The 21886-nt window shown below is 37.6% G+C and overlaps 1 long non-coding RNA gene across 1 annotated transcript in view; it reads right to left on the bottom strand.

Annotated features, from left to right (window-relative positions):
• Positions 1 to 7899, bottom strand: part of LOC106559187 — a 79721-nt gene extending 71822 nt beyond the window's left edge. Inside the window, exons 1-2 of the long non-coding RNA XR_005362930.1 lie at positions 7524 to 7899; positions 6294 to 6692 (exon numbers count right to left, since the gene is read on the bottom strand). This is a non-coding gene — a long non-coding RNA (uncharacterized LOC106559187). The remainder of the gene's footprint in view (positions 1 to 6293; positions 6693 to 7523) is intronic.
• Positions 7900 to 21886: the final 13987 nt, after the last annotated feature.

The following is a 21886-nucleotide window of genomic DNA, read 5'->3' as shown; positions in this document are numbered from 1 at the left end:
TTAGCTGAAGAGTGGGTTCAAGGTGGGTAGAGTTCAGAGACCAGGCAATCAAGTGCCAAGTCATGCATGGCCTTCTAGACCATGAGGGGTCATCCATGATAAAGCCATAGTCTCTAATCTTATAGTTATATGTAGAAAAATAGAATTTTTTTTCTGTTTTTAGTAACATTGCTGGAAATGGTCTAACAGTTGACTCAAGTGGTTCTGATGAGGGTACAAATAATACTTATGAAGTTTTTGCTCTGTGGTAACCCATGCCCTAAGTACTTTATAGCTATTCAATAACTTAAGCGTCCAACAACCATGTGCAACCATATTACAAATGAGAAAATGGAAACATAGGTATCTTCCCATAGGTTATGCAGAGCTGGGTTTTGTAGTCTACTTTCCAAATCTGCTCTTAGAGATAATACTACACTTTAATGCAAAATTCCATTTAAGACATCTCTGTCATGAGAATATTTTTAACTCTGTGAGTTCATATGAATCCTATTTTGAATTATTTAGAAATGCAACCAGTAGAGAAATAATACACTTCAGAGTCATCAGCTTTACTATTATTATAATAAAGTCATCTGATTAGAAAGCATCCCCTTGTCTCCTAAAGGGATTATTTCTCTGATAGTAACTACCCTCTCTGAGCTTTAGCTTTTCATCTAAAAAACAAAAACAATAATATATTGTGGTTAAATGAGATGATCTGCGAATAAGTGACAGGTACAAAGATTAGAATGTGACACTACATAGTTAGGCATTTGCAACAATATGATGATGTAAGAAGATGGGACTTTTACCGAGGGTTATCTGTGAAACAATGGAATAAATATGCTACCTTCTCTTTTTTAGAAATTTTTTTAAGATTTTATTTATTTATTCATAGAGATACAGAGAGAGAGAGAGAGAGAGAGAGAGAGAGAGAGAGAGAGAGGCAGAGACACAGGCAGAGGGAGAAGCAGGCTCCATGCAGGGAGCCTGACGTGGGACTCAATCCCAGGCATCCAGGATCATGCCCTGGGCTGCAGGCGGCTCTAAACCGCTGCGCCACCGGGGCTGCCCAATATGTTACCTTCTCAATAATCATCATTTAGTTTCAAGTTTATTTATTCAGTTTAATTTTTTTATTTAATAAACTTGCTTTGAGCTACTTTGTGTCTGCCTCTGTTCTTAGTATTAGGGACACCATGGTGAATATTAAAAGGTCCTTCTTCTCAGATATCTTTCAGTCTTGTGGAAGAGTCAGCTACAGATGCACTTAGGAATTACAATGCAATATGCCATAGATACTGACAGTATGGTGTACAGAGTTAATGGGAACTCCAGGTAAGGGAACCTAGCCCAACCTAGAATTTTGAGGGAAGAAATCACAGTAAAGGGCAAGTCTCCAGATATTGCCAGAATAATTATCAAGAAAATGGTAGTGAAAACAAGACAGAATTGATTATGGAAGAGCAAGATGTAATCTTTCCCTCTGCTAATACACACCATTGATAAGGCAAGTTGGGGGAGCCAACTCTCTTTCTTATTTTTTTTCTCCCTCTAGTCATATCCTTCAGACTCATTTGCATAACATCTAAAAGTTGATCACATTCACTCTGGCATTACAGAAGGCCCTGTATACTTTACACAAAGCTGTCTTTTCACTGATCATTATCCCAGGTATATTCCTCATCATCATTTCCCAATAGTAATGCAAAGAGACCCAGGCCCCTGAATGGATAAGCAAAGTCCAACACAAATGCTATCAGAGTTTCCCCAAATCATCCTTTGAAAGCCATTGTTAGATACTTGTTGGAATGAGACGATTTTTTTTTAAGCTAGCATTTTCCCATCGAAATGTTCCTCCAGAGGGTTTATAGCCCAGTGAGGGCTCCTAAGGCAGCACATGTGTTTGGTTTATTATAAAAAATACCGTTTAAGAAACATGTGCAAAGAATTAGAAAAGAGATTGTAATAATATCTCATCACAAGAATTGTGGAAGTACTGGCATTGTATAGTATTTCCAATAATGATGCTATGGTCATAAAAGTGTATAGTTATCTATTAATGGACCCTTTTATATTGAGAAAATGTATTTTGAGTAAGTTCTCATTTCACTACTGCCACTCTGTAGCTCACTATTTCCTGAGTTCCAACTGCCTGCAGATACTCACCTTGAATTCTTTGAGAAGTTTCTTTGTGGTCTCTCAAAACTGCCAAGTGAATTTAATCTCCACTTGATTTATACTTGGGATTACAAAGTGCTCGTCCCATGTTGATTTTCTCCTCCTCTAAAGCCCCAATCTCATCCTTGTCTCATCGTGAAACTTTATCTCTGTTCCTTGTGACTTGGAATTATTGCAATATCCCCAGTTTATGGATTTCTTTATGGAGAATAGGCTTTGCAGTCTCCATCCATCAGGATAGGTAAGTTAGGTCATGGAAACCAAGAGACCTCAAATCCCAGAAGCTATATACAAGAAAAGTGTGTTTTGTTCCAGTGACGCTCTGTAGATTGGCTGGGAACTCTCTGGGACTCTGGTTGACAGGGAAGCCACTAGCTGGAATCTTACCAGTTACATGGGCCGAAGGAAAGAGAATTCTGCAGGGTCTTGCACCAGCACTTGTATACTTTATTCAGGAACGGACATGTGTCTCTGGGCTTGCAATTGATTGGCTACTCCTAGACCCATGATCCCATCCAACCACAATGGAACTATGAAGTACAACCCCGCCCTGTGCCAGGAGGTGGAGAGCAATAAATATTTGGCAAACTGTTCTAGTGACAACCACAGAGCCCTTCGGACTGAGATTTGACTGGGGTCTTTGGCAGTTACTAATGATATACCTTAGTCTGACAGGTGGCTTAGCTACTAAGCTGCTCCATGTCTCAGCTTCCTTTCCTGCAGAAGAGAAGAAATCATTTTCTTCAATGACTCCAGATAAGCAGTCATTGACTACAGAACTCATTTCATTTGCTGTTACTCTTTGATCCTAAAGAGTAACTTGAGAGTGACTTATTTCCCCTTTAAGAACATAAGCTTACTTTCTTGAATTGAGCTTCTGTAATGTTAAAGGAACATTAGGTGAAAATAGTTTATCGTCCAAATTGTCAACAGAACTGATAAATGAAATTTGACTCTATGATCTTTGTTCATTAAGGGAAGAAACAAAAATAGAAGGGACATGGGTTGAATTCTCAGGGCTATCAGAAACTCATCTTTTCATCTCAGAAAAAAAAAAAAAACAGTTGCCTTAAATATCTCATAAAATGTCCCTTACAATTCAATTTTTTTAAAGAGTATTTTATTTAGTTCATTCTTCTCAATGAAGTAGCTGGGTATGAATCAGTGAATGGTGTTGGATACTATGGGTTTGGGAATCATGTTTTAGTTTCTGCTGGGTCATTTTTAATGGACACCTTAGTTGCGTCTATTGCTAAAGAACAGATTTATGCACTGTTTGTTTCAGATCGATGAGCATTATAAGCAATCAGGGTGAAGAGTTAAAAAGCGCAGTGTTTTTCTTCCTTAGGCATAAAACAGTCATTCAGCTTCAAGTCAGAACGGGGTAAATTATTCATTTTAGTATTGTTGATATAGGCCCACCTAAAGATATGGCCTTGCTGACCTACGATAAAACTGGCAAGATTAAATATTTCTCCCATCCCAAATCTTTCTGCAGTTATTCAGGCTTTTGTGGGCTACAAGCTCAATAATTTTGTATGCATCAAAAGAACAGGCTGGGTCATAAATAGCCATCATTAATTGAAGCTGCTTTCACACTTAGTTTGCAATTTCTCATCTCTATAATTTAGACAATGTGTACTCTGTAACCAGATGTGAAATTTTATTATACTTCATGGGTCCGCTTAATATTGAGCTTTAGTTTTAAATATATTATAGTGCTCTCTGGACTAACACTTGTCTAGCCATCTTTGAGCTGCCTATTAAAATATTTTCAACTGCAGGTGAGATCAGTGCACTCCAATATTAGTGTACCTTGGAACATGTCCAATTAACCATACCCCTTTGACAAAGATGATTTTGGTCTGGTTATTTATTGGAATGTTGAACCAATATGGACAATGAGGCAATAATATTATCATGCATTTTTTTCTTTCCCACATGTAGTCAGAACTGAGTTATTGGTCCTCCCTGAAGGGGACCATCATTGTGCTGTAGAAAATTAGATACTGGGAGAAGTTATGGGATAAGTCTTTAATTCTCAGGTTGATTTCCTCATGGCCCCTTTATGTATGCTTGATAAGCTATTCACACTTCTCTTTAGTTTCCCAAACTTCTCAGGTCATTATGCCTTTGCCATTCTGTTTCCTATGTTAAGAATGGCTATCTCTATATCTCTTCTGAGTCATAAAGTTGTGCAGCTCAGTTCCAGCAATACTCCTTTTAGAAAACCCTTCCCAGAACTCCTTATGAGTTCCCAGGTCCATGCTCTAATAGATAGCTCAGTAGACAGTACCTACCAGCAATGCATGTGTCTGTTCTTCCCACTATAATGCTAGACCTTAGGCAACAGATTGCTTGAATTTTTTAACTTTTATAGCCAGTTCCTGGCCATGATATGGACTTAATAAATATTTATTGAATGAATGAATATTTGTTGAATTAATAGCTGGATATTTAATATAATCCTGACTATTTCAATACTATATTTATAGGAAATACTAATCACCAGCACATAGCAAATATTTGCTATATGCTAGACACTGTTCTTTGCAGTATACCTGTTGTAATTCATTGAAGTGTGTACAAATCCTATGAAATAGATATTGTTACCACCCTATTTCACAGATGAGAAAACTAAGGGACAGGTAGAAGAAATAACTTGCCCAATGTCACACAGCCAGGAAGTGGTAGAGCCAGCACTCACGTTCAGTCTAGTTCCAGAGCTACTAAACAAAACCACTTCATGGTTACTCCTCATAGGGTGCATTTCAAGTGGTCAACGAGAAAACAAACTGAAAACAAAGTTCCTCCTTCCTGTACTTGCTTATTCCTAATGGCTGCTCTTTTTAGCTCAAGCAGAAAATAAAGCAGTAACATGTTTCTCTATTTATTGTAGCTTTAGTAATTTCAGCTTGTAAATTTGCTTTGAAAGCCCAAGTGTTTAAATATTAATCAAAGCTATGGAACCTTCCAAGCAAGTGCTGTCAGAGAAAGATCAACATTAGTTAGATTTTTACTTGCTGACAAGTTAAAAATAAGCTTATAGTAGCTTTCCTACCTCCTGGAGATATGTTGGCTTCTAAGCCCGTTGTGGGATCCAAAAGGAAATTTTGGCATTCAACTTTAAAGCAGGTATATAAAAATCAAAATTGTTTTCAAATACAAGCAATTTCCTCCATGTTTAGATAAGTGTACTTATGGAGACAATTCAGTATCCCTCTATGTGATTTTCCTAGAAATGTCCTTTTATCTTCTTTTTATTGAGGCTCTCAATATGCGATAAAACTTATGATGACAAAACTTCATTTAACAGTGGAAAGTTTAAATTTTTCCATTTGTTAAAGAAATACCTTTAAACACACAGATGCACAGTGACGCACCTATGCTTTTCCCCCAGATAACGACAGGATTTATAAACATGTTATTCCTTAGCTCACATTACTAGTTACAACATTCTAGTATGCTGTTTGACTTTGGATCAGTTACTTATACTATCTTTAACTCGATTTCTTATCTGTAAAACAGGTAATAATATGAATTACTTTATGAAGTGAAAATGTGTGGAACAGTGCCTATCAAGAAAAAAGTTCAATAGATTCTGCTGTTGTTATTATTGGCTTCAGGCAAGGTAGGTTTATAAATGAGTAAGCATTGGAAGAATGACAAATATGTTCTTTTAATATGTCAGATTAACCTTTGTGATTATGAGTGTGTATTAGTATGTCTGGACTGCCATAACAGAATCCCGCAAGGGGACTTAAACAACAGAAAGTTCTGGAGGCTGGAAGTCCAAGACCAAGATGTCATCAGGGTTGGTGTCTGGTGTGACCTCTTTTCCTGGTTTGCAGATGGCCACCTTTTTGCTGTGTCCTCACATGGTCTTTCCTGTGTGAGCATACTCCCGGTGTCCCTTTTCTTCTAAGGACATCAAATCCATGGGATTAGGATCCCATCCTTATAACCTAACTTAACTTCAATTACTTCCCTAGAGGTCCTATCTCTAAATACAATCACATTACAGGGTTAGAACTTCAACATATAAAATTTCTGGGAGATATAATTCAATTCATAACAAGATAGACCAGCACTTGGAAATAATAATAAAAGTCCAAGATTGAAGCCCTTACCTCTGAGGCCTTGGACAAATTACCCTCTGCTCATCCCACTGGAGTTTTTAACAGATCATCATCTCATTGCCATTTTAAATAAACGACTTCAGCTCTAGTCCAGAGTACTACTCATTAATACGCCTTCCTGCTTCCAGCACTGCATCAGCAGAAACTTCCATGGTATCATCTGTGCATTTTACTTTATTTTATCTTATTTTATTTTATTTTCTGCAGGGTGATAGGGGGCTCAACTAATACTTAACACCAGAAACTGAAGGGAATAGGGAACAAGGGAACATTTGTCCGGGCACGCCATCAGCTTCAAGCATGTCAAGAATGTTGTTGGCATGGCTTTGCCATAACTGGAATGGTTGTAGGGCCGCATATCAGTCCTTCATATGGGTAAGTGTGAAATTCCTAAGGTTTTAAAAATAACACAATGATATAAGAGTCTTTCATTCTAGCACACTTAATCTCACACATAATTATAATAAGATTTGTGTAATGAAGACATTTAAAACTGAAACTGAAGAGTATCTGACCAGAAAGCAATAACAAATTTCACATTGTGCAGAATAATCCATTTGTCAGTAAAAACCTGACTCCAGTGCTTAGATTCCCATCGTTCTTTTTTTTTTTTGATAACTGCCCAGACACTCTGTTTAGTTATGATGCCAATTTGTTATTTCATGTAATATTAACAACTCATCGCATAAAATGAACAGTGTATTACTTTTCTGAAAGTCTGCAAGTAAATATTGAATTATGGTTAACAATTTATACTAATTCACTTTAAAAAATTTCCATTTCTCTTCTCAAGTCTGTCAATATTCAAAATAACTTCTTCCATTATGTCCACATGTTTGTGTAAATTTCACATGAAACTATCATTTTATCGTCTTTAAAATGACTAGAGATTCTATTTTTTTAAAAACTACTGTTATGGTCTAGATAAACTAAGTAATTTATTGGCTTACATAGTATCTTACTACTATTTATGTAGGTAAATTAGACAAAACATTAATTATTTGTTATTTATAGAAAGACCCTGATGGACCACATTTTCATAAACACTGGAAAAAAAACTTAATTGAAAAAATACTTTTTGGTCAATATTATAAAAACAAAGTAAAGATAAAGTGAAACTAAAGTTAATAATAAATAAATGTTACAGCATAGAAATCTAATTCATGCTAAGATGGTGTTTGAGCATTATTATTAGTTGCTGGTTTTTAACAGAATGTATACCTGGCTTTTCACAACATGGGTCCTCTGTTTTTCCTTCCTTTTCCACATTTGACAGACCCAAGTAAGTAGCCGAGAAGTAGCTCCAGGAAGATGATCAGCCAGCACATTTCTGGCAGCTGGATTGTCTGGCTGAAACCTGGGGAAATTGAACCTATATTTGTCTCCAAGAAAAGATGAGTAGGGCCATGGGGGAAGGAATTGTGTGTGAGAAAACTCAAGCAAGTGGTAGCATGAATCTGAACAAGTGTAGTTTGGTGTCTGATTGTGTAGCCCTTTTGTTGTTCTCTTTCACTCATATGTAAATGACAACAAACCCAGCAGTCTCAGGGAACTTCTTTGATTTTTGGTAGTGTGCTTCCTGGTCTACTGTGCCTTTCAGCACCTCTACCCATAATTAGGTCTTTGTTCCAGCCTTTGCCTTATAGTCTCTTCTTCCAAGAAATCACTCACCTTCCCAGCTTTTGGAATCACTGTTTTATGACACAATGGATAGAAAATAATGCACATGCTTTATGATCCTTGAGAAGAAAAAAAAAAAATAAAAAGAGGAGTGTCCACAGAGGGGGATTGTCTGGCTTTGGGGAAGTCATCACCAGTTGGCAATTGTTATAGACTGACTCAGCTGTCTGGCTCTACCTTTCAGACAGGTTTAGGTAAACTGGAGACAGATCAACACTAAGGCTTATTCACATAGAGACATGCCTGGATAAGCCAAGTAACATCAGTACAGGAAGGGCAAGTATCTATGATTGTGTCAGGCAAATCCCCCTTTCCCCCTTTGAAATGCCATGAATTTAAACTTCCCATGGAAACCAAAGAGTGTCTAATTGTATTCAAGTATATAAGACTAAATAACTAAAATACATTTCTTTATGTATTTCTTTACACATTCATTATGTGTTTATTTGTTTATTTATTTATTGAATGTCTGAAACGTGACAGGTGTGTTGTGAGCCACTTAATGACGATTTAAGAACATTTATCCTCATTTTGGAGATGAGCAACCTTCCTGGAAGGTTAAATGGCTTTCTCCAGGTCATACCACTATTTTATGTGACAGGTGATACTAATCTTAGTTACTTAGCCCTTGTTTCTTCATTTTGACTACAGATTATTGAGTAATATTCAAAAACATCGGCTACCATGCATGTCTTAGGAACCATTCCCACACTTCTGGGGTCTGAGTTTGAGGTTAACACAGGCTGCGAATAACAGGGAAGAGGAACAGAAGCTGATGGGGTCTTTGAGAATAACACTGAGCCTTGAGCCACTCCTGGCAAAACTGACCTCTGGTCTTCTGACATGCATGATGTATACATGTCCTTATTGCTTACTGAAACCAATAGTATGGCATTCTCTGATTTGCAGCAAAAGTTCCTAAGTGCTAAACGAAAATAGTAAAGATAGCATAATGATAAGAGGAACCAAAATATAAGTTTAAGAAAGCCTTCCAAAAATAAACTCATGTATTCCAAATAGACTCCAGTTAGTAGGACCCAGGGGTGAGGAGGCTCTGTTTTGGATTTATACAATAAATGTACACAATTTATACCAGAAATGCTATGGGACTCATTATAAAATTATTTACTTTATAACATGATGTCAAGTATGGCCGTTGTAAAACAGTGTGGTAGAGGCTCCGTGGTGGGAGTGTTACAGACTGCGGATTCTGTCAATGAGAATATGTAACTCCAGTTGTACCTGGGAGGGCATCATATGATATGACTATCTTGAGTTTCTAATTTCCCACTCAGAAAGAAGTGGTGCAAGACAACATTCCATTGCATTTTCTATATCAGGAATAGTTTGTAGACATCTGTTTCCAAGGATACCGGCATCAATTCATAAATAGTAGATTTGCCCCATAAGGATTTTCCATAGAATGCAGAATGAGATGTGACACTGTATGTAAACCCATATATTGCCACTAACAAAAGGTAAAATTCATTAAGCACTTATTATTTGCCAAGCACTGTGCTAAGTGCTTTTCATGTATTTGCTATTAGAGCCTTATACCCTGGTGAGACAGGACTCTATGCAATGTATGTATGAGTGTGTGTGTTTAAATTACTTTCTACCATCTTGTGGCTGCTGCTTCTTTATTTACAAAACTATGATAATAATGCCTATTTCATAGTGTCATCAAGGGGAGATATATATGTTTTTGTTTGCCTGTGCATTTATGAAGCCAATTGCTTGGCACAGAGATGAAATGAACACTAGTTAAGCTGTTTTATATATTTATATTAATATTTATATATTATTGTATTAACTATATAATATATATTATATAAGATGCCATTAAATCTAAATAACACATATGTTATAATAATACAATGGTTTTCCATTAGATATTAGTAGTTATTATTACCTTGTTAACTATTAGTTTATTGCCTCACTTAGACTTTTCAATCTCAGACCTGTATGCTCTGTCTCTTAATGACCCCTCTTGGAGTTAAATGGTTTTTCTGAGTTCATTTTCAGGTAAGAGAATTTATCAACTGTATTGTCATTGTTTGAATTGAAAAATAAATACATTTTAATGAAGGTGCTTCTAAGATTAACCAATTCATGTCTCTAGCATGCTACCAGTTCCCCTTAAACATTAGTATTTTTTTCCCTCAAATTATGACTAAGAGAAAAGGCTCTGATGTTTATATAAAACTGTGGTTTTATAGTTCCAGTAAAGGAATTCTTTAGAGCCTTCTAATTTCCCTAGTTGTTACAGGTGACTTAGAGAAACACTGGTTAGCTATGTTTGGTTCTAAGATAATGTGCTTATACTACTGGGTATTTACCCAGAAAACACTAATTCAAAGAGATACAGGCACCATTATGTTTATTGCGGCATTATTTACGATAGCCAAAAAAATAGAAACAGCCTGTGTCCATCGAAAGATGAATGGATAAGGATGATGCAAGATATATATATATATATATATATATATATATAGTGCCTACTATTTATGTAGTATATATACTACATATATATATATATATATGCTATGTATATAATGGAATATTATTCAGCTATAGAAAAGAATGGAAGAATTCCACATGGATGGAACTAGAGAGTATAATGCTAAGAGAAGAAAGACAGTCAAAGAAAGACAAATACCATATGATTTCAATCATATGTAGAATTTAAGAAACAAGAGAAAAAAGAGAGAGAGACATGTCAAGAAACAGACTCTAACTACAGAGACCAAGCTGATGGTAACCAGAGGGAGATTGGGTAAGGGATAAATGATGTAGGTAAAGGGGATGAAGAGTACACTTATCCTGTTGAGCACTGAGTAATATATGGAATTGTTGAATCATGACACTATACACCTGAAACTACTATAACACTATATGTTAACTATGCTGGATTCAAAATACTTTTTTTACAAAATGAATTTTGTTTTTGAAGTATGCAGTGGTTCCAATCAGTTGAGCGTTTGACTCTTGAGTTTTGACTCAGGTCATGATCCCCATGTTGTGAGATGGAGCCCCACATTGGGCTCTATGCTCACCAGAGTCGGCTTGAGATTCTCTCTCTCCCTCTCCTTCTTCCCCTCCCCCTGCTCCTGTACTCTCTTTCTCTGAAATAAATAAATCATTGAAAAAATGCAAATCCCTGATTTACAGTAACAAATAAATTCGATTCTTTCTTTTACAGGAAAAAAAATGATGATATGCATATAGAGAAAGAGCTGGACCAAATGATGGCTAAGGGGACTTCTATCTTGAAATCCACAATTTTAATCAGTTTAGATAACTGTTCATGGTTCATGATGATCACTCTTCCATTAAATGTCTGGACAATTAAATAAGATGATACATGTGTAGCATTAGCATAGAACCCAGTATCCAGTAGATGCTATTCTATGCTAGCAATTACTAATATTGTTCTCTCTGGTATAGAATCATGAATATAGCTTTGTAAACTCAAATGATATGTGATGGACACCTTAATACAAGTTCTTTTCCTTATGCAGCTAGTTAAGAAGCTACTGTCTTTCTCAGTTTCAGATCTAGCCCTCTATATTTTGCTTTGTGATCCTTGGGAGACTTCCTTGCCAGCTGGCTTCTGTTAGGCTTTGCCAATAGGGAGCGCAAGAGGGAGACTGGAAAGCAGGAGGAGGAAAAAAAGACATGCTTATAATCTGTTGTTCTTATGCGGGTCACCCTTGAAATTCCTCTCTCCATTGGAATTGACAGTAGGTTCCAATAACTGCAATTGTTCCTACTTTATAGTTTTTTCACATCCTGGAAACAATTTGTTAGTGCCTTTTCAGCTGTATCAAAGCTAGCTAATCTAGGTCCTGACTTCAGGTGGTTCCTCCTCCTAACTTCTGATGTACCAGTACCAGTCAACCAGGGTGGCTCTGCAGAGCTCTGGGTTCAAATTCCACAGGATCCTTCTCTAAGCTTCTAGATTTCAGTAATACCACCCTCCTCCATTTGTTCCCTGAACCCAAGATATGAACCCCCCAGTAATTGCTTTTATAAATCCACAGTGTCTTCCTTTTGTCTCTCGTTGCTGTAATACCTGGTTGGCGATTATTTACATCAAATCTTTGTGTTAAAATAACTAGTGATTGCCTTTTTTTCCCCCCTCTCGACAGGTCCCTGACTGATAAACTGTCCCATATTCTGCCCAGGGCATCCTGCCCTCACAGAAACATTGTGTAGGCTGATAAAGTCTTTTACTATGTGCAAGCCAATTTGAAATGGCGCTTTATAAGGTTGCAGAATGTCAGAGTATTTTAAAATTAGACCTGTTTATCTCATAATGGTGAAGTTCTCATCTTAAGACCTGATAAATTCTCTACCACCTAGAACCTTGCAATATAAAGGAAAGTTCTCTTGGGTTTATATTACCCAAGAATACTCTTTGAGTAGAGGAAAGCTATGCTAACTTAAAATTTGTCAAGAAACTAAAAGTGATGGGATTTTTTTCTGGGAAAAGTTTCACGTAAAGTTTAATATGTAATTTCTAAATGAATTTGTGAACTGTTAGTGACTTAAGGTCATTTCTGTTATATTTGCTTATTTTTGGAACTTCTCTTTCCCACTCTACCACCTCTCTCCCCCATTTAATCTGCAATCACAATTTTTTCTTCTTCTGTATCATACTTGCTAATGGGTCCTTGTGTTGTTAGAGACTAAAAACTTAATGCTAACTAGGCGACTATGATAAAAATAATGAATTCAGCATTACAATAAAAGCATAGCAAATGTTGGAAAACATTGGGAGGGGAAAATGAGCCAAAATCTACCATGTTGAGAATGGCTGTTCTCAACACAATCCAATAGGCTTCTCTTCTCATAAAATTCAAATAAAATCTTAAAACATAAGGGTTTAAGATTTACTCTATGCAGTGTACTAGTTAGTTCATATCTGAATACCTGATGTACAGAATTAGTCAGAAAAAAACCAAGTAAATCTCATAAGCTGAGCCAACAATAAGATGGAAATGGATTCTACATGTGTCATGAATAAAAATAAATTAGGGATAGGCTAGAGATTTCCACTTAACTTCATCAGTTTGAGATGTGAATCTAATGTGATAAATATTTGAAGAACATTTAAAACTAAATCTAGTGGAAAATGCTGATTTTTTAAGGGAAATGAGAGCTATAATATCAATTACTTTGGTTAAAAGAAACATATCTGACTAAAGTGGGAACCAACTAAAGTACACTTGTAATGGGAAACAGAAATTCTTTCTCATGTGATATCCTAGTTTTAATTTAGAGTCAAACAAAATTAATTACAACTACTTGGCAGAGTATGCAAAGTCACATTCTGTACTTTCTATAGGTACTATAAAGAATTACTGTTCTTTGGGTCCTTTCTGAGGACCTTCATGGAGTGCTTGAATTTGCTAGTTAGATTAATGATTTGGCCTTCACAATGATTTACCCATTTACTAAACTGAGGAGTATACTTGTATGTTTTCTAGTATAGATTAAGACATGTACCATGGTTCTCATAATTACCCTATTTTTATTGATTAGCTTTTGTAAGAGCAATAGCATAGTTTAATAAAAGTACAGAGTTTTTGGGTTACAGTTTGGGTTCAAGTCATGTTTCCTTCGAGCTGATTCTTTAGAATGTAATCTCCATGAGCACAGAGATTTCTGACCACACCCTATCACAAGAGCCTAGAACAATACCTGACACATAGCAGGTACTTGGCAAATAGTTACCAACTGAATAAATAATGATCATAAAACTACATTGTAAATGCTAAAAATCTATGAAAATATTATTGTCCCCTAATATAGCATGATATTGAGAATCTGCTATTGAGTGCTACTGAAACAAGATAGATAATTACTGACGTATCTTATAAAGTAAATTTTACCTTGGTTCTGCAATCTGCTGGGGTATATGAACATTGCAAAACAAGGAAGAATGTGTTGAGGTGCAAGCAGTGCTTTCCCAAACTGAATTACAGTAAAGTACAAAAGGATAACCATGTGTGTGTTTGTCTGTCTCTGCGTGTGGGCACGTGGGCCTGTGAGTGTTTGCTAAGTTTATGTTGCTTACTCTTTTGGTTTAAGTATCTCAGACAAACGTGAGGCACTGACTTGTGAGACTGTTAGACCCTTAGGACCAGCCAGATATATAGGATTTGACTTTGCTAGGTCTTAATTCAGCACTTTCCAAGACCACCTATCATGGAAAGTTTAAAACCGAAGGGGGAAAAAAGGAAGGGAACAAAACTAAAAAAAGATTTGTGCAATAGGTAGAGCTGCTTTCTATAAATCCTGAGATAATAAAACAAATTACAAAATGAATTCACTTTGCCTTCTGTTTTTATGGCTTTGCCTTAACTGGGTCCTCTATCTTCTCAAGTTCTTACATGAGACACTGTATTTTGGGAACACCAAACAGCTCCTCAGTCTATGAATCCTCCTTTGTACATTCTGCAAAAGGCTATATATTTTGTAAGTCTATGAGTGGGAGGTACTTCTTTCTTTATTTGATCTCTCTCTCATAACTCTGTCTAGAAGCTTAATATGCTTCTTTTCATCAAGGAGGCAGGCTGCTATGAAGGATGACCTCTTCAGAGTCACGCAGAACCTTTTGAAGACAGATTTAACTCTTTCCTCTTAGTAGGTCTTACTTTTGGGGAATGAATCAGCAATCAGCTGCAAAGACATGAGATTTGAGCGTGTCCAAGGCTAGGGATCTAAGATGTGACCCAACCAGCAACCTATATAACCTCACACATTAGTTTTAGATCTAGCCACTGAATTCAGTGGAGCTTACTGGATGGGGTTATAAAGGTTTATCTTAGTCTTAATTCATTTCCGGCTTTCATATTATGACCTGCTCTGCTACCCTGAAGCAAAATAATCATGGAGATCCAATGTTTACATTAAATTCATTACTGCAAAAAAAAAAAAAAATCATTACTGCATTGTTCTGTTCTCAAGAGTGCCCAGCAGCCTCTGAAAGAGTCTAACATACTTCATGAAAGGTGTTCCATTTCTGAAGAACATGAGGCTAATTAGTTGCCAGAAAATGTATCAAAGATCTAATTGATGGCAGAGGGGAAGGCAGTGAAATAATACAACCTGTGGAGAACCTGATAGGAAGGAGTATGGCTCAGGACATTGCTAGTGTGATATCCCAGGTGTTGATAACTTGTTAATCAATTGATTGTGTTCTTACCATGCAGCTCTAAAGGTAGACCATTCTATACAAGAAATTCAACACAAAGCCCAGCTAACTAAAAAATCACCACCATCACCACCACGAACCCTCACCTTTTCCATCCCATCCACTCTTGTACTCTGTCTTTTAATTTCTGGATGTCTAAGGGAACACAGAATTCAGAGGCAGATGGGACTAGGAAGTGTTAGCAAAGTGTTAACAAAGACCATTGCTAACATTTTGGGAACGTGGCACTCTAAGTGTTATAGATCAAATTAGAGCTTTTTTATCCTCAATATGTATTTAAAGAAACACTTGCTTTGATATTGTCTTAGTCTGTTTTGACCACTATAACAAAATACCAAAGACTGGGTAGCTTATAAACAACAGAAATTTCTTTCTCATATTTCTGGAGGTTAGGAAGTCCAACATCAAGTTGTCAGCATGGTCACGTTTTATGCATCTGAAGCACTTCCCAAATGCCCCATCTCCTAATACCACCATCTTTGGGGGGGTAGGATTTCAACGTGGGTATTTTGGAGGGACGTAAACATTCAGATCATCCGGTGGTAGGTATCATCTGCTGTTTTGGTTAATAATTCAGATGCTTGACTCACAACATATATTGATAGAATCTGAATTTTGGGGAGTCTGATTTTTGTAACCTCCATTTTTAGCAAGCACTCTTGGTAATATGTTCGTTAATATTCAGGAACCACTACTGAACTATTTACTGCATTTGTTTGTTTGTTGATTTATTTATTTTAAAGATTTTATTTATTTATTCATGAGAGACACAGAGAGAGAGGCAGAGACACAGGCAGAGGGAGAAGCAGACTCCCTGCAGGGAGCCCGACGTGGGACTCAATCCCAGGACCCGGGATCATGACCTGAGCTGAAGGCAGATGCTCAACTGCTGAGCCACCCAAGTGCCCCTATTTACTGCCTTTGAAGCCATGATAGTAAATGAGGAAAGATCACTTGCTTCCTCAGCTGCTAGGTCTTCTGCCGCTGTGGATAGGACAACTGTATGTTATCTCTCCCCTTTTACCTTTGTACTATCTCCCCTTGTGATTTGAATCAGCACCCTTAGTCATGCTCTTCCAACAAGCTCATGGTATCATGTGGCCAGTCTTTATATGAGTCATACAGATAATTTGGAGATGAAAAAGTTAGCTACTCACCTGAAATAAAGAAAAGGGGTCTGTAAACTGACTAGGATCCCTCCTCACACCTGCAGTTGTCAGGGTTCATTTGGTTACAGGGAAAAGAAACACATTCAAATGAGCTAAAGTCCAGAAAATAGAGCTTGTAGAAAGTGAAAGAATTATGGAAGTGCTGCCAGGTGTCTAGTCCTGAGAGTGACCAAGCAAGAAATCTGCATGATTCTCTTGTTTTCCTCCATCTATTCTCTCCTTCCCTTCCTTTTACACCCCTTGCCTCCTCTCTTCTTCCCTTCTTTCCTTCTTCCTGGCAACAAATATTGTTGAAATCTCCACCACTGCCCTAGGAACTGGGGATCCACCAGTAAACAAAACACAAAATTCATTCCTTCTTATGGAATCGATAATTTTGTATGTGTGTCTGTGTGTGTACGTAAATAGAAAGTAAATAAATATGTCTAATATAAATATGGTGATTACTGATAGATTCGATGGAGAAAAATGAGACCAGGAAAGCTAGAGGGCTAGGAGATGCACTTGTACGTAGATATCAACTACAGTCTGTCACCTCTACTTCTGTGTCATAAATTTTTTGCTCTTAGCATTTGTTTTCCCTTACTCTGTGGCTCTCTCTTTCCCTGTCTCCTCCTCTTAACTCCAGCTATGTCCATGTGTCCTTCTATACGCAAACCTTGAGTCCATTTGGTCCATATGACCTTTTAACTCAAGTACCTACAGATTTGTGTCTCTCAGTACACATCCCTGAGAAGCTCAGACAGCTTCACTTGGACTCTGGACAAAGACCTTTCTACATTTGTACCAGTCCATAGGAGGCTGTTCAGCCAATGGATGGATTCTCTAGGCTACACATTTTTACTTCATTATGCAAATTTATTTACTGAGTCTTGAAGGACCTCAGTATAGAGTACAGTACTTTGGATATATATTCTCTCTTGCTATGTGTGGAATTTATTGTTTTGGGAGAAATGGATTAAATGTAAAGACCAAGCTCTCTCCGTCTTAGAGGAGAGCAGGACAAGTAATTAGGAATCACATATTCTTTTTGCTAGGCAAAGATTTATAGGGGGAAAGAAACATAGGATTGATTGTATTTTGAAATATTAGCATATGATATTTCCTTGAAATTTCCTGACACACTTTCATTCTGGGGATATATGTTTAGCAGAAAAACCAAAAGAACAAAGAAGATAAAGACTCATTTTTTATTGTCAAAATAGACTTTTAAGACTTATCATAGAGATAATAGTTAGGGAAGACAATTTTTGTTTTTGTTTGCAAGTTACAAGTTTTTTTAATATGAAGAACCATGAGCACAATTGACTCGGGTCTTTTTTTTTTTAATTTATTTTTTTAATTTTTTATTGGTGTTCAATTTACTAACATACAGAATAACCCCCAGTGCCCGTCACCCATTCACTCCCACCCCCCGCCCTCCTCCCCTTCTACCACCCCTAGTTCGTTTCCCAGAGTTAGCAGTCTTTACGTTCTGTCTCCCTTTCTGATATTTCCCACACATTTCTTCTCCCTTCCCTTATATTCCCTTTCACTATTATTTATATTCCCCAAATGAATGAGAACATATAATGTTTGTCCTTCTCCGACTGACTTACTTCACTCAGCATAATACCCTCCAGTTCCATCCACGTTGAAGCAATGGTGGGTATTTGTCATTTGTCTTAAACAGATTGGAGGCAAATGTATTCTCTCTGTTTTTTTTTTTTTTTTTTTTTTTTTTTTTTTTTTTTTTTTTTTTGTGATCACAGAGGAGACAAAATCTGTATAAGTTGGGAAAGAAAATGAGAGTCAGTGAGGAAAGCAGTAAAATGAGGGGTATCTCGTTTGTTGGTATCTGAGGAAGGGCTCTGAATCTGGCTGCATCCTCCGTGTGTCTGGACCACATCCCAGGTCGCTGGTGAGGACCTAGTGCCAAAAGATCATCTAGAGATCAGTGCCTTCCTCTCCTGGATGGAATGAGGGAAGCAAGAGCCTGTTAGACATCACTAGCCCTAACTCCTGCTATGCCAGAGTGATGAGGCACTGCTAGAGTAGAAAATGCAGCCTGCCCAATCTAGGCAGAGCTCTGTAATGGCCTCCAAGTTGCCATTTGCCACAAGATGGAGCAGGAGAGCATCTAGAGGTTTCTTAGGGTTTCCCACTATGTGGAGAATGGCCAAAGGTGCTGAAGATCCTTCATGGTAGTGATGACAGTGACACAAAATAGTGTCTGAAAGGACAACCAGTGATACCATGGGAAATTGGATGCCTTGCTGGGGACAGATGAGAGGAACTCAGATAGGAAACAGGATGGAGTGATGTGCACCTTAATAGATACTGGTTTTTGCAGGTGGGACGGGGGAGAGGACCCACACACTGAGTAAAATCCATGAAATTTGGATCAGCATGGAGAAGTAGGAGCAAGGGCAAAGTCTGAACTGAAGTAAGCTTGGGATTTTTGATAACAGGAGAAGTGAAGACTGAAGACAGAAATTAATACTAAACATGGGCAGCCCCGGTGGCTTAGCAGTTTAGTGCCGCCTTCAGCCCAGGGCGTGACCCTGGAGACCCGGGATCGAGTCCCACCTCAGGCTCCCAGCATGGAGCCTGCTTCTCTCTCTGTCTCTGTCTCTGTCTCTCTCTCTGTGTATCTCTAATAAATAAATAAATAAAGAGTCTTAAAAAATAATAGTAAACATTTTAAACAGTTGGGTTCTTGGAGCACCTGAGCTTATAGCTTGGGAGGTTCATGCCCAACACACATGTCTAATTCTAAACCAGCTTCACTTTGAAAAGAAAGCGTTTGTTATCTTTTATCAAGGGTGATTCATCACATTTCTCTGACAAATAGTACATGTTTGGTAATCTCCTGCACATGGCCCCACTATAACTGAAATAATGGTAACCGGAGAGAACCAACATTTCTTTTCAGCCTGATTATTTTCAGAGGATTATACTTTTTATAAACTAATTCTGATTACACATCACAAGTTATTGTAAACAGCTGTTTTAATATCTCAGCCTGTGGGACTTCAGTGCAGATTTCCACATTACCTTTGAGCCACATGTCTACAATTTAGTCTGAGGGGATCTTCAGTGATAAAAAAAAAAAAAATACTTTGCCTTTCTTCCTTCTATGGCCATCTCTTCTCCTTCTGATTTAGTCTTGGCTACAACTAGAATACACCTGCCCACTCAGATTCATGAACTGGCTACTTCACATCAAAATTGTAAAATGCTGCCTCAATGTTGAGACTCTATTATAAGCCTGTAAACATTTCCCTCTCACCTCATCCCACCAAACTCACAAAAGCGAGGAGAGAGAATGCAGCACCCTTTTCTCAGTAATTATGTCCAGACGAGACCTCGCATGGCCAACCAGGATACGATGAGAATGGAAAACAAATGGATTCCAAATTTCTAAAGCATAGTGTACAAAGCAGAGAGAGGGAAAGAAAGCGTGTACTCCATCCCATCCTTTCCTCCTTTTAGCCCTGCCAGACATTCCCTTTGTTCTCTTTTCTATCTCACTGAGATTAAAGTGCTGATCTCTCTTTTTTGAAAATGATGTCACTTTTTTTTTTTTTTCTTGCCTTGGCAGAGAGCAAGTTCATTACAAATCTGCTGTGTGACTGATGGCTTTGAAGAGATAAGGCAGAGGGGGGAAACACATTTGGGAAAGGTATGAAACTCAAGAGACAGGTTGACAATTAAGCTGGCAGTAAGAGAGATGACGGAGGATAAGGAGAAACAGAGGCTGGGTGTAAATATCTCTTCCATAGTCTCATTTACAGCCCCTGAAATACAGTTTTTATTTCCTTCACAGGTTTATCCCTAAGCAATGCCATGGACTCAAATTCATTTTGTTCTTTTCCTGATGAGATGCATACATTTTTAATAACATTATTTCAGGCAGTCCCTCACGGAAGTATCTGATGCTCAGGGTGAAGACATTTCCTTCTGCCGTCAAAAAAGGGAAAGTATTTGGTATTGAATCTGATTGGCTATAATTGCTGATCATTGGGCTATGTGGGAGTTTATATAAGAACCATTTCAGATGTAAAACTAGGTTGAAAGCAAAATACACATTCTAATGCCATTTGCGTTGCTTAAAATTATTAGTGACAGATGCGGAGCTTGGGAATGTAAAGATTTTCTTTCATCTCCCTGGTCCAATCATAGTGGAAGCAATGGGCTTACAAGTGGTTGCAAAGGCCAAATTATTGAACTGCTTGACATCTAGTAATTAAATACACACACACACACACACACACACACACACACACACACACACTGCACAACACCCCTAACTCTATAACATCTGAAAAAAACACTATCATTTTTATGTCTCTAATTGTATTTCAGCTTTAAAAATGTCTTCATCTTTCCTCTGGATGGATATTCCCATATACATCAAAAAGATGTATTTAATTTAAGTGTATTTCTGGGTTAGGCATAGAGGTGGGAAGTAAGAGAAGGTAGTAGTGGCTAATGAGCTGGAGAAAGGACCAGTGAGAAAAATGTTGGCTGGACCAGGGCACATATGATGAGAATAGGATCCATTCTTTCTCTTCCTCTGTGGAGCTTCTGTACCCTGCTATCATCATCACTCACCCCTAGCCTTCGCTTCTGAGAAATAATAGAAATATATATGATTGGACTTTGAATACTTATGGAGGCTGGAATGTATGTGGCAGATACACTCTCCATTCACCACTGCTCGTGACTACAACACATTACATATCAATCACATATTTAAAATATATATATACATATATATATGTATATGTATATTAAGCTTCCCCTTGGTCTTGAAGAAACTCTCTGCAAAAGTAGGTGACTCATTTGGTTAAGCATCCAATTCTTGATTTCAGCTCAGGTTATGATCTTAGGATTGTGAGATGGAGCCCCTCGTTGGGCCTTGTGCTCTGTTGGAAGTCTGCTTGGGATTCTTTCTCTCTGTCTACCCCTCTCCCTGCTCTCTCTCTCTCCTTCTCTTTCTTTCTAAAATAAATAAATAAAACTTTAAAAAAGTAGATGCTATTTTGTTATTTCACTCTTCCTACACCCTCCCCAATATCTTCCCTGGCTCTCCATCGACTATAAGATAAAATCCCAGGGGCACCTGGGTGGCTCAGTCGGTTAAGTGTCTGCCTTCAGTTCAGGTCGTGATCTCAGAGTCCTGGAATCAAGCCTCACATCTGACTCCCTGCTCAGTAGGGAGTCTGTTTCTCCCTCTGCCCCGAACCCCACTTGTATTCTCTGTCTCAAATAAACAAAATCTTTAAAATAAAAAAAGATAAAATCCTAGATACTTATGCTTCTATTTCCTGTTTTTTTTTTTTTTTTTCTAATTCAAGCATTTCCATTCCATGTTCAACTGATTCCTAATGAATATCTGGATCCTGAATGCACTTGGTTGTCTCATCCATTTGCTCTTACTTTTTCCTCCGACTGGGATGCTCTCTTGGCTCTTCCACATCTAATGAATATCTCCATTTGCCTCCAGCATGAGCACAAGTGTGACCTCT

This window comes from Canis lupus, chromosome 8 (assembly GCF_011100685.1).
Source record: "Canis lupus familiaris isolate Mischka breed German Shepherd chromosome 8, alternate assembly UU_Cfam_GSD_1.0, whole genome shotgun sequence".
Taxonomy (NCBI): Eukaryota; Metazoa; Chordata; class Mammalia; order Carnivora; family Canidae; genus Canis; species Canis lupus.
Note: the sequence above shows the minus strand (reverse complement) of the source record. Positions and strands in the feature narration are given on the sequence as shown.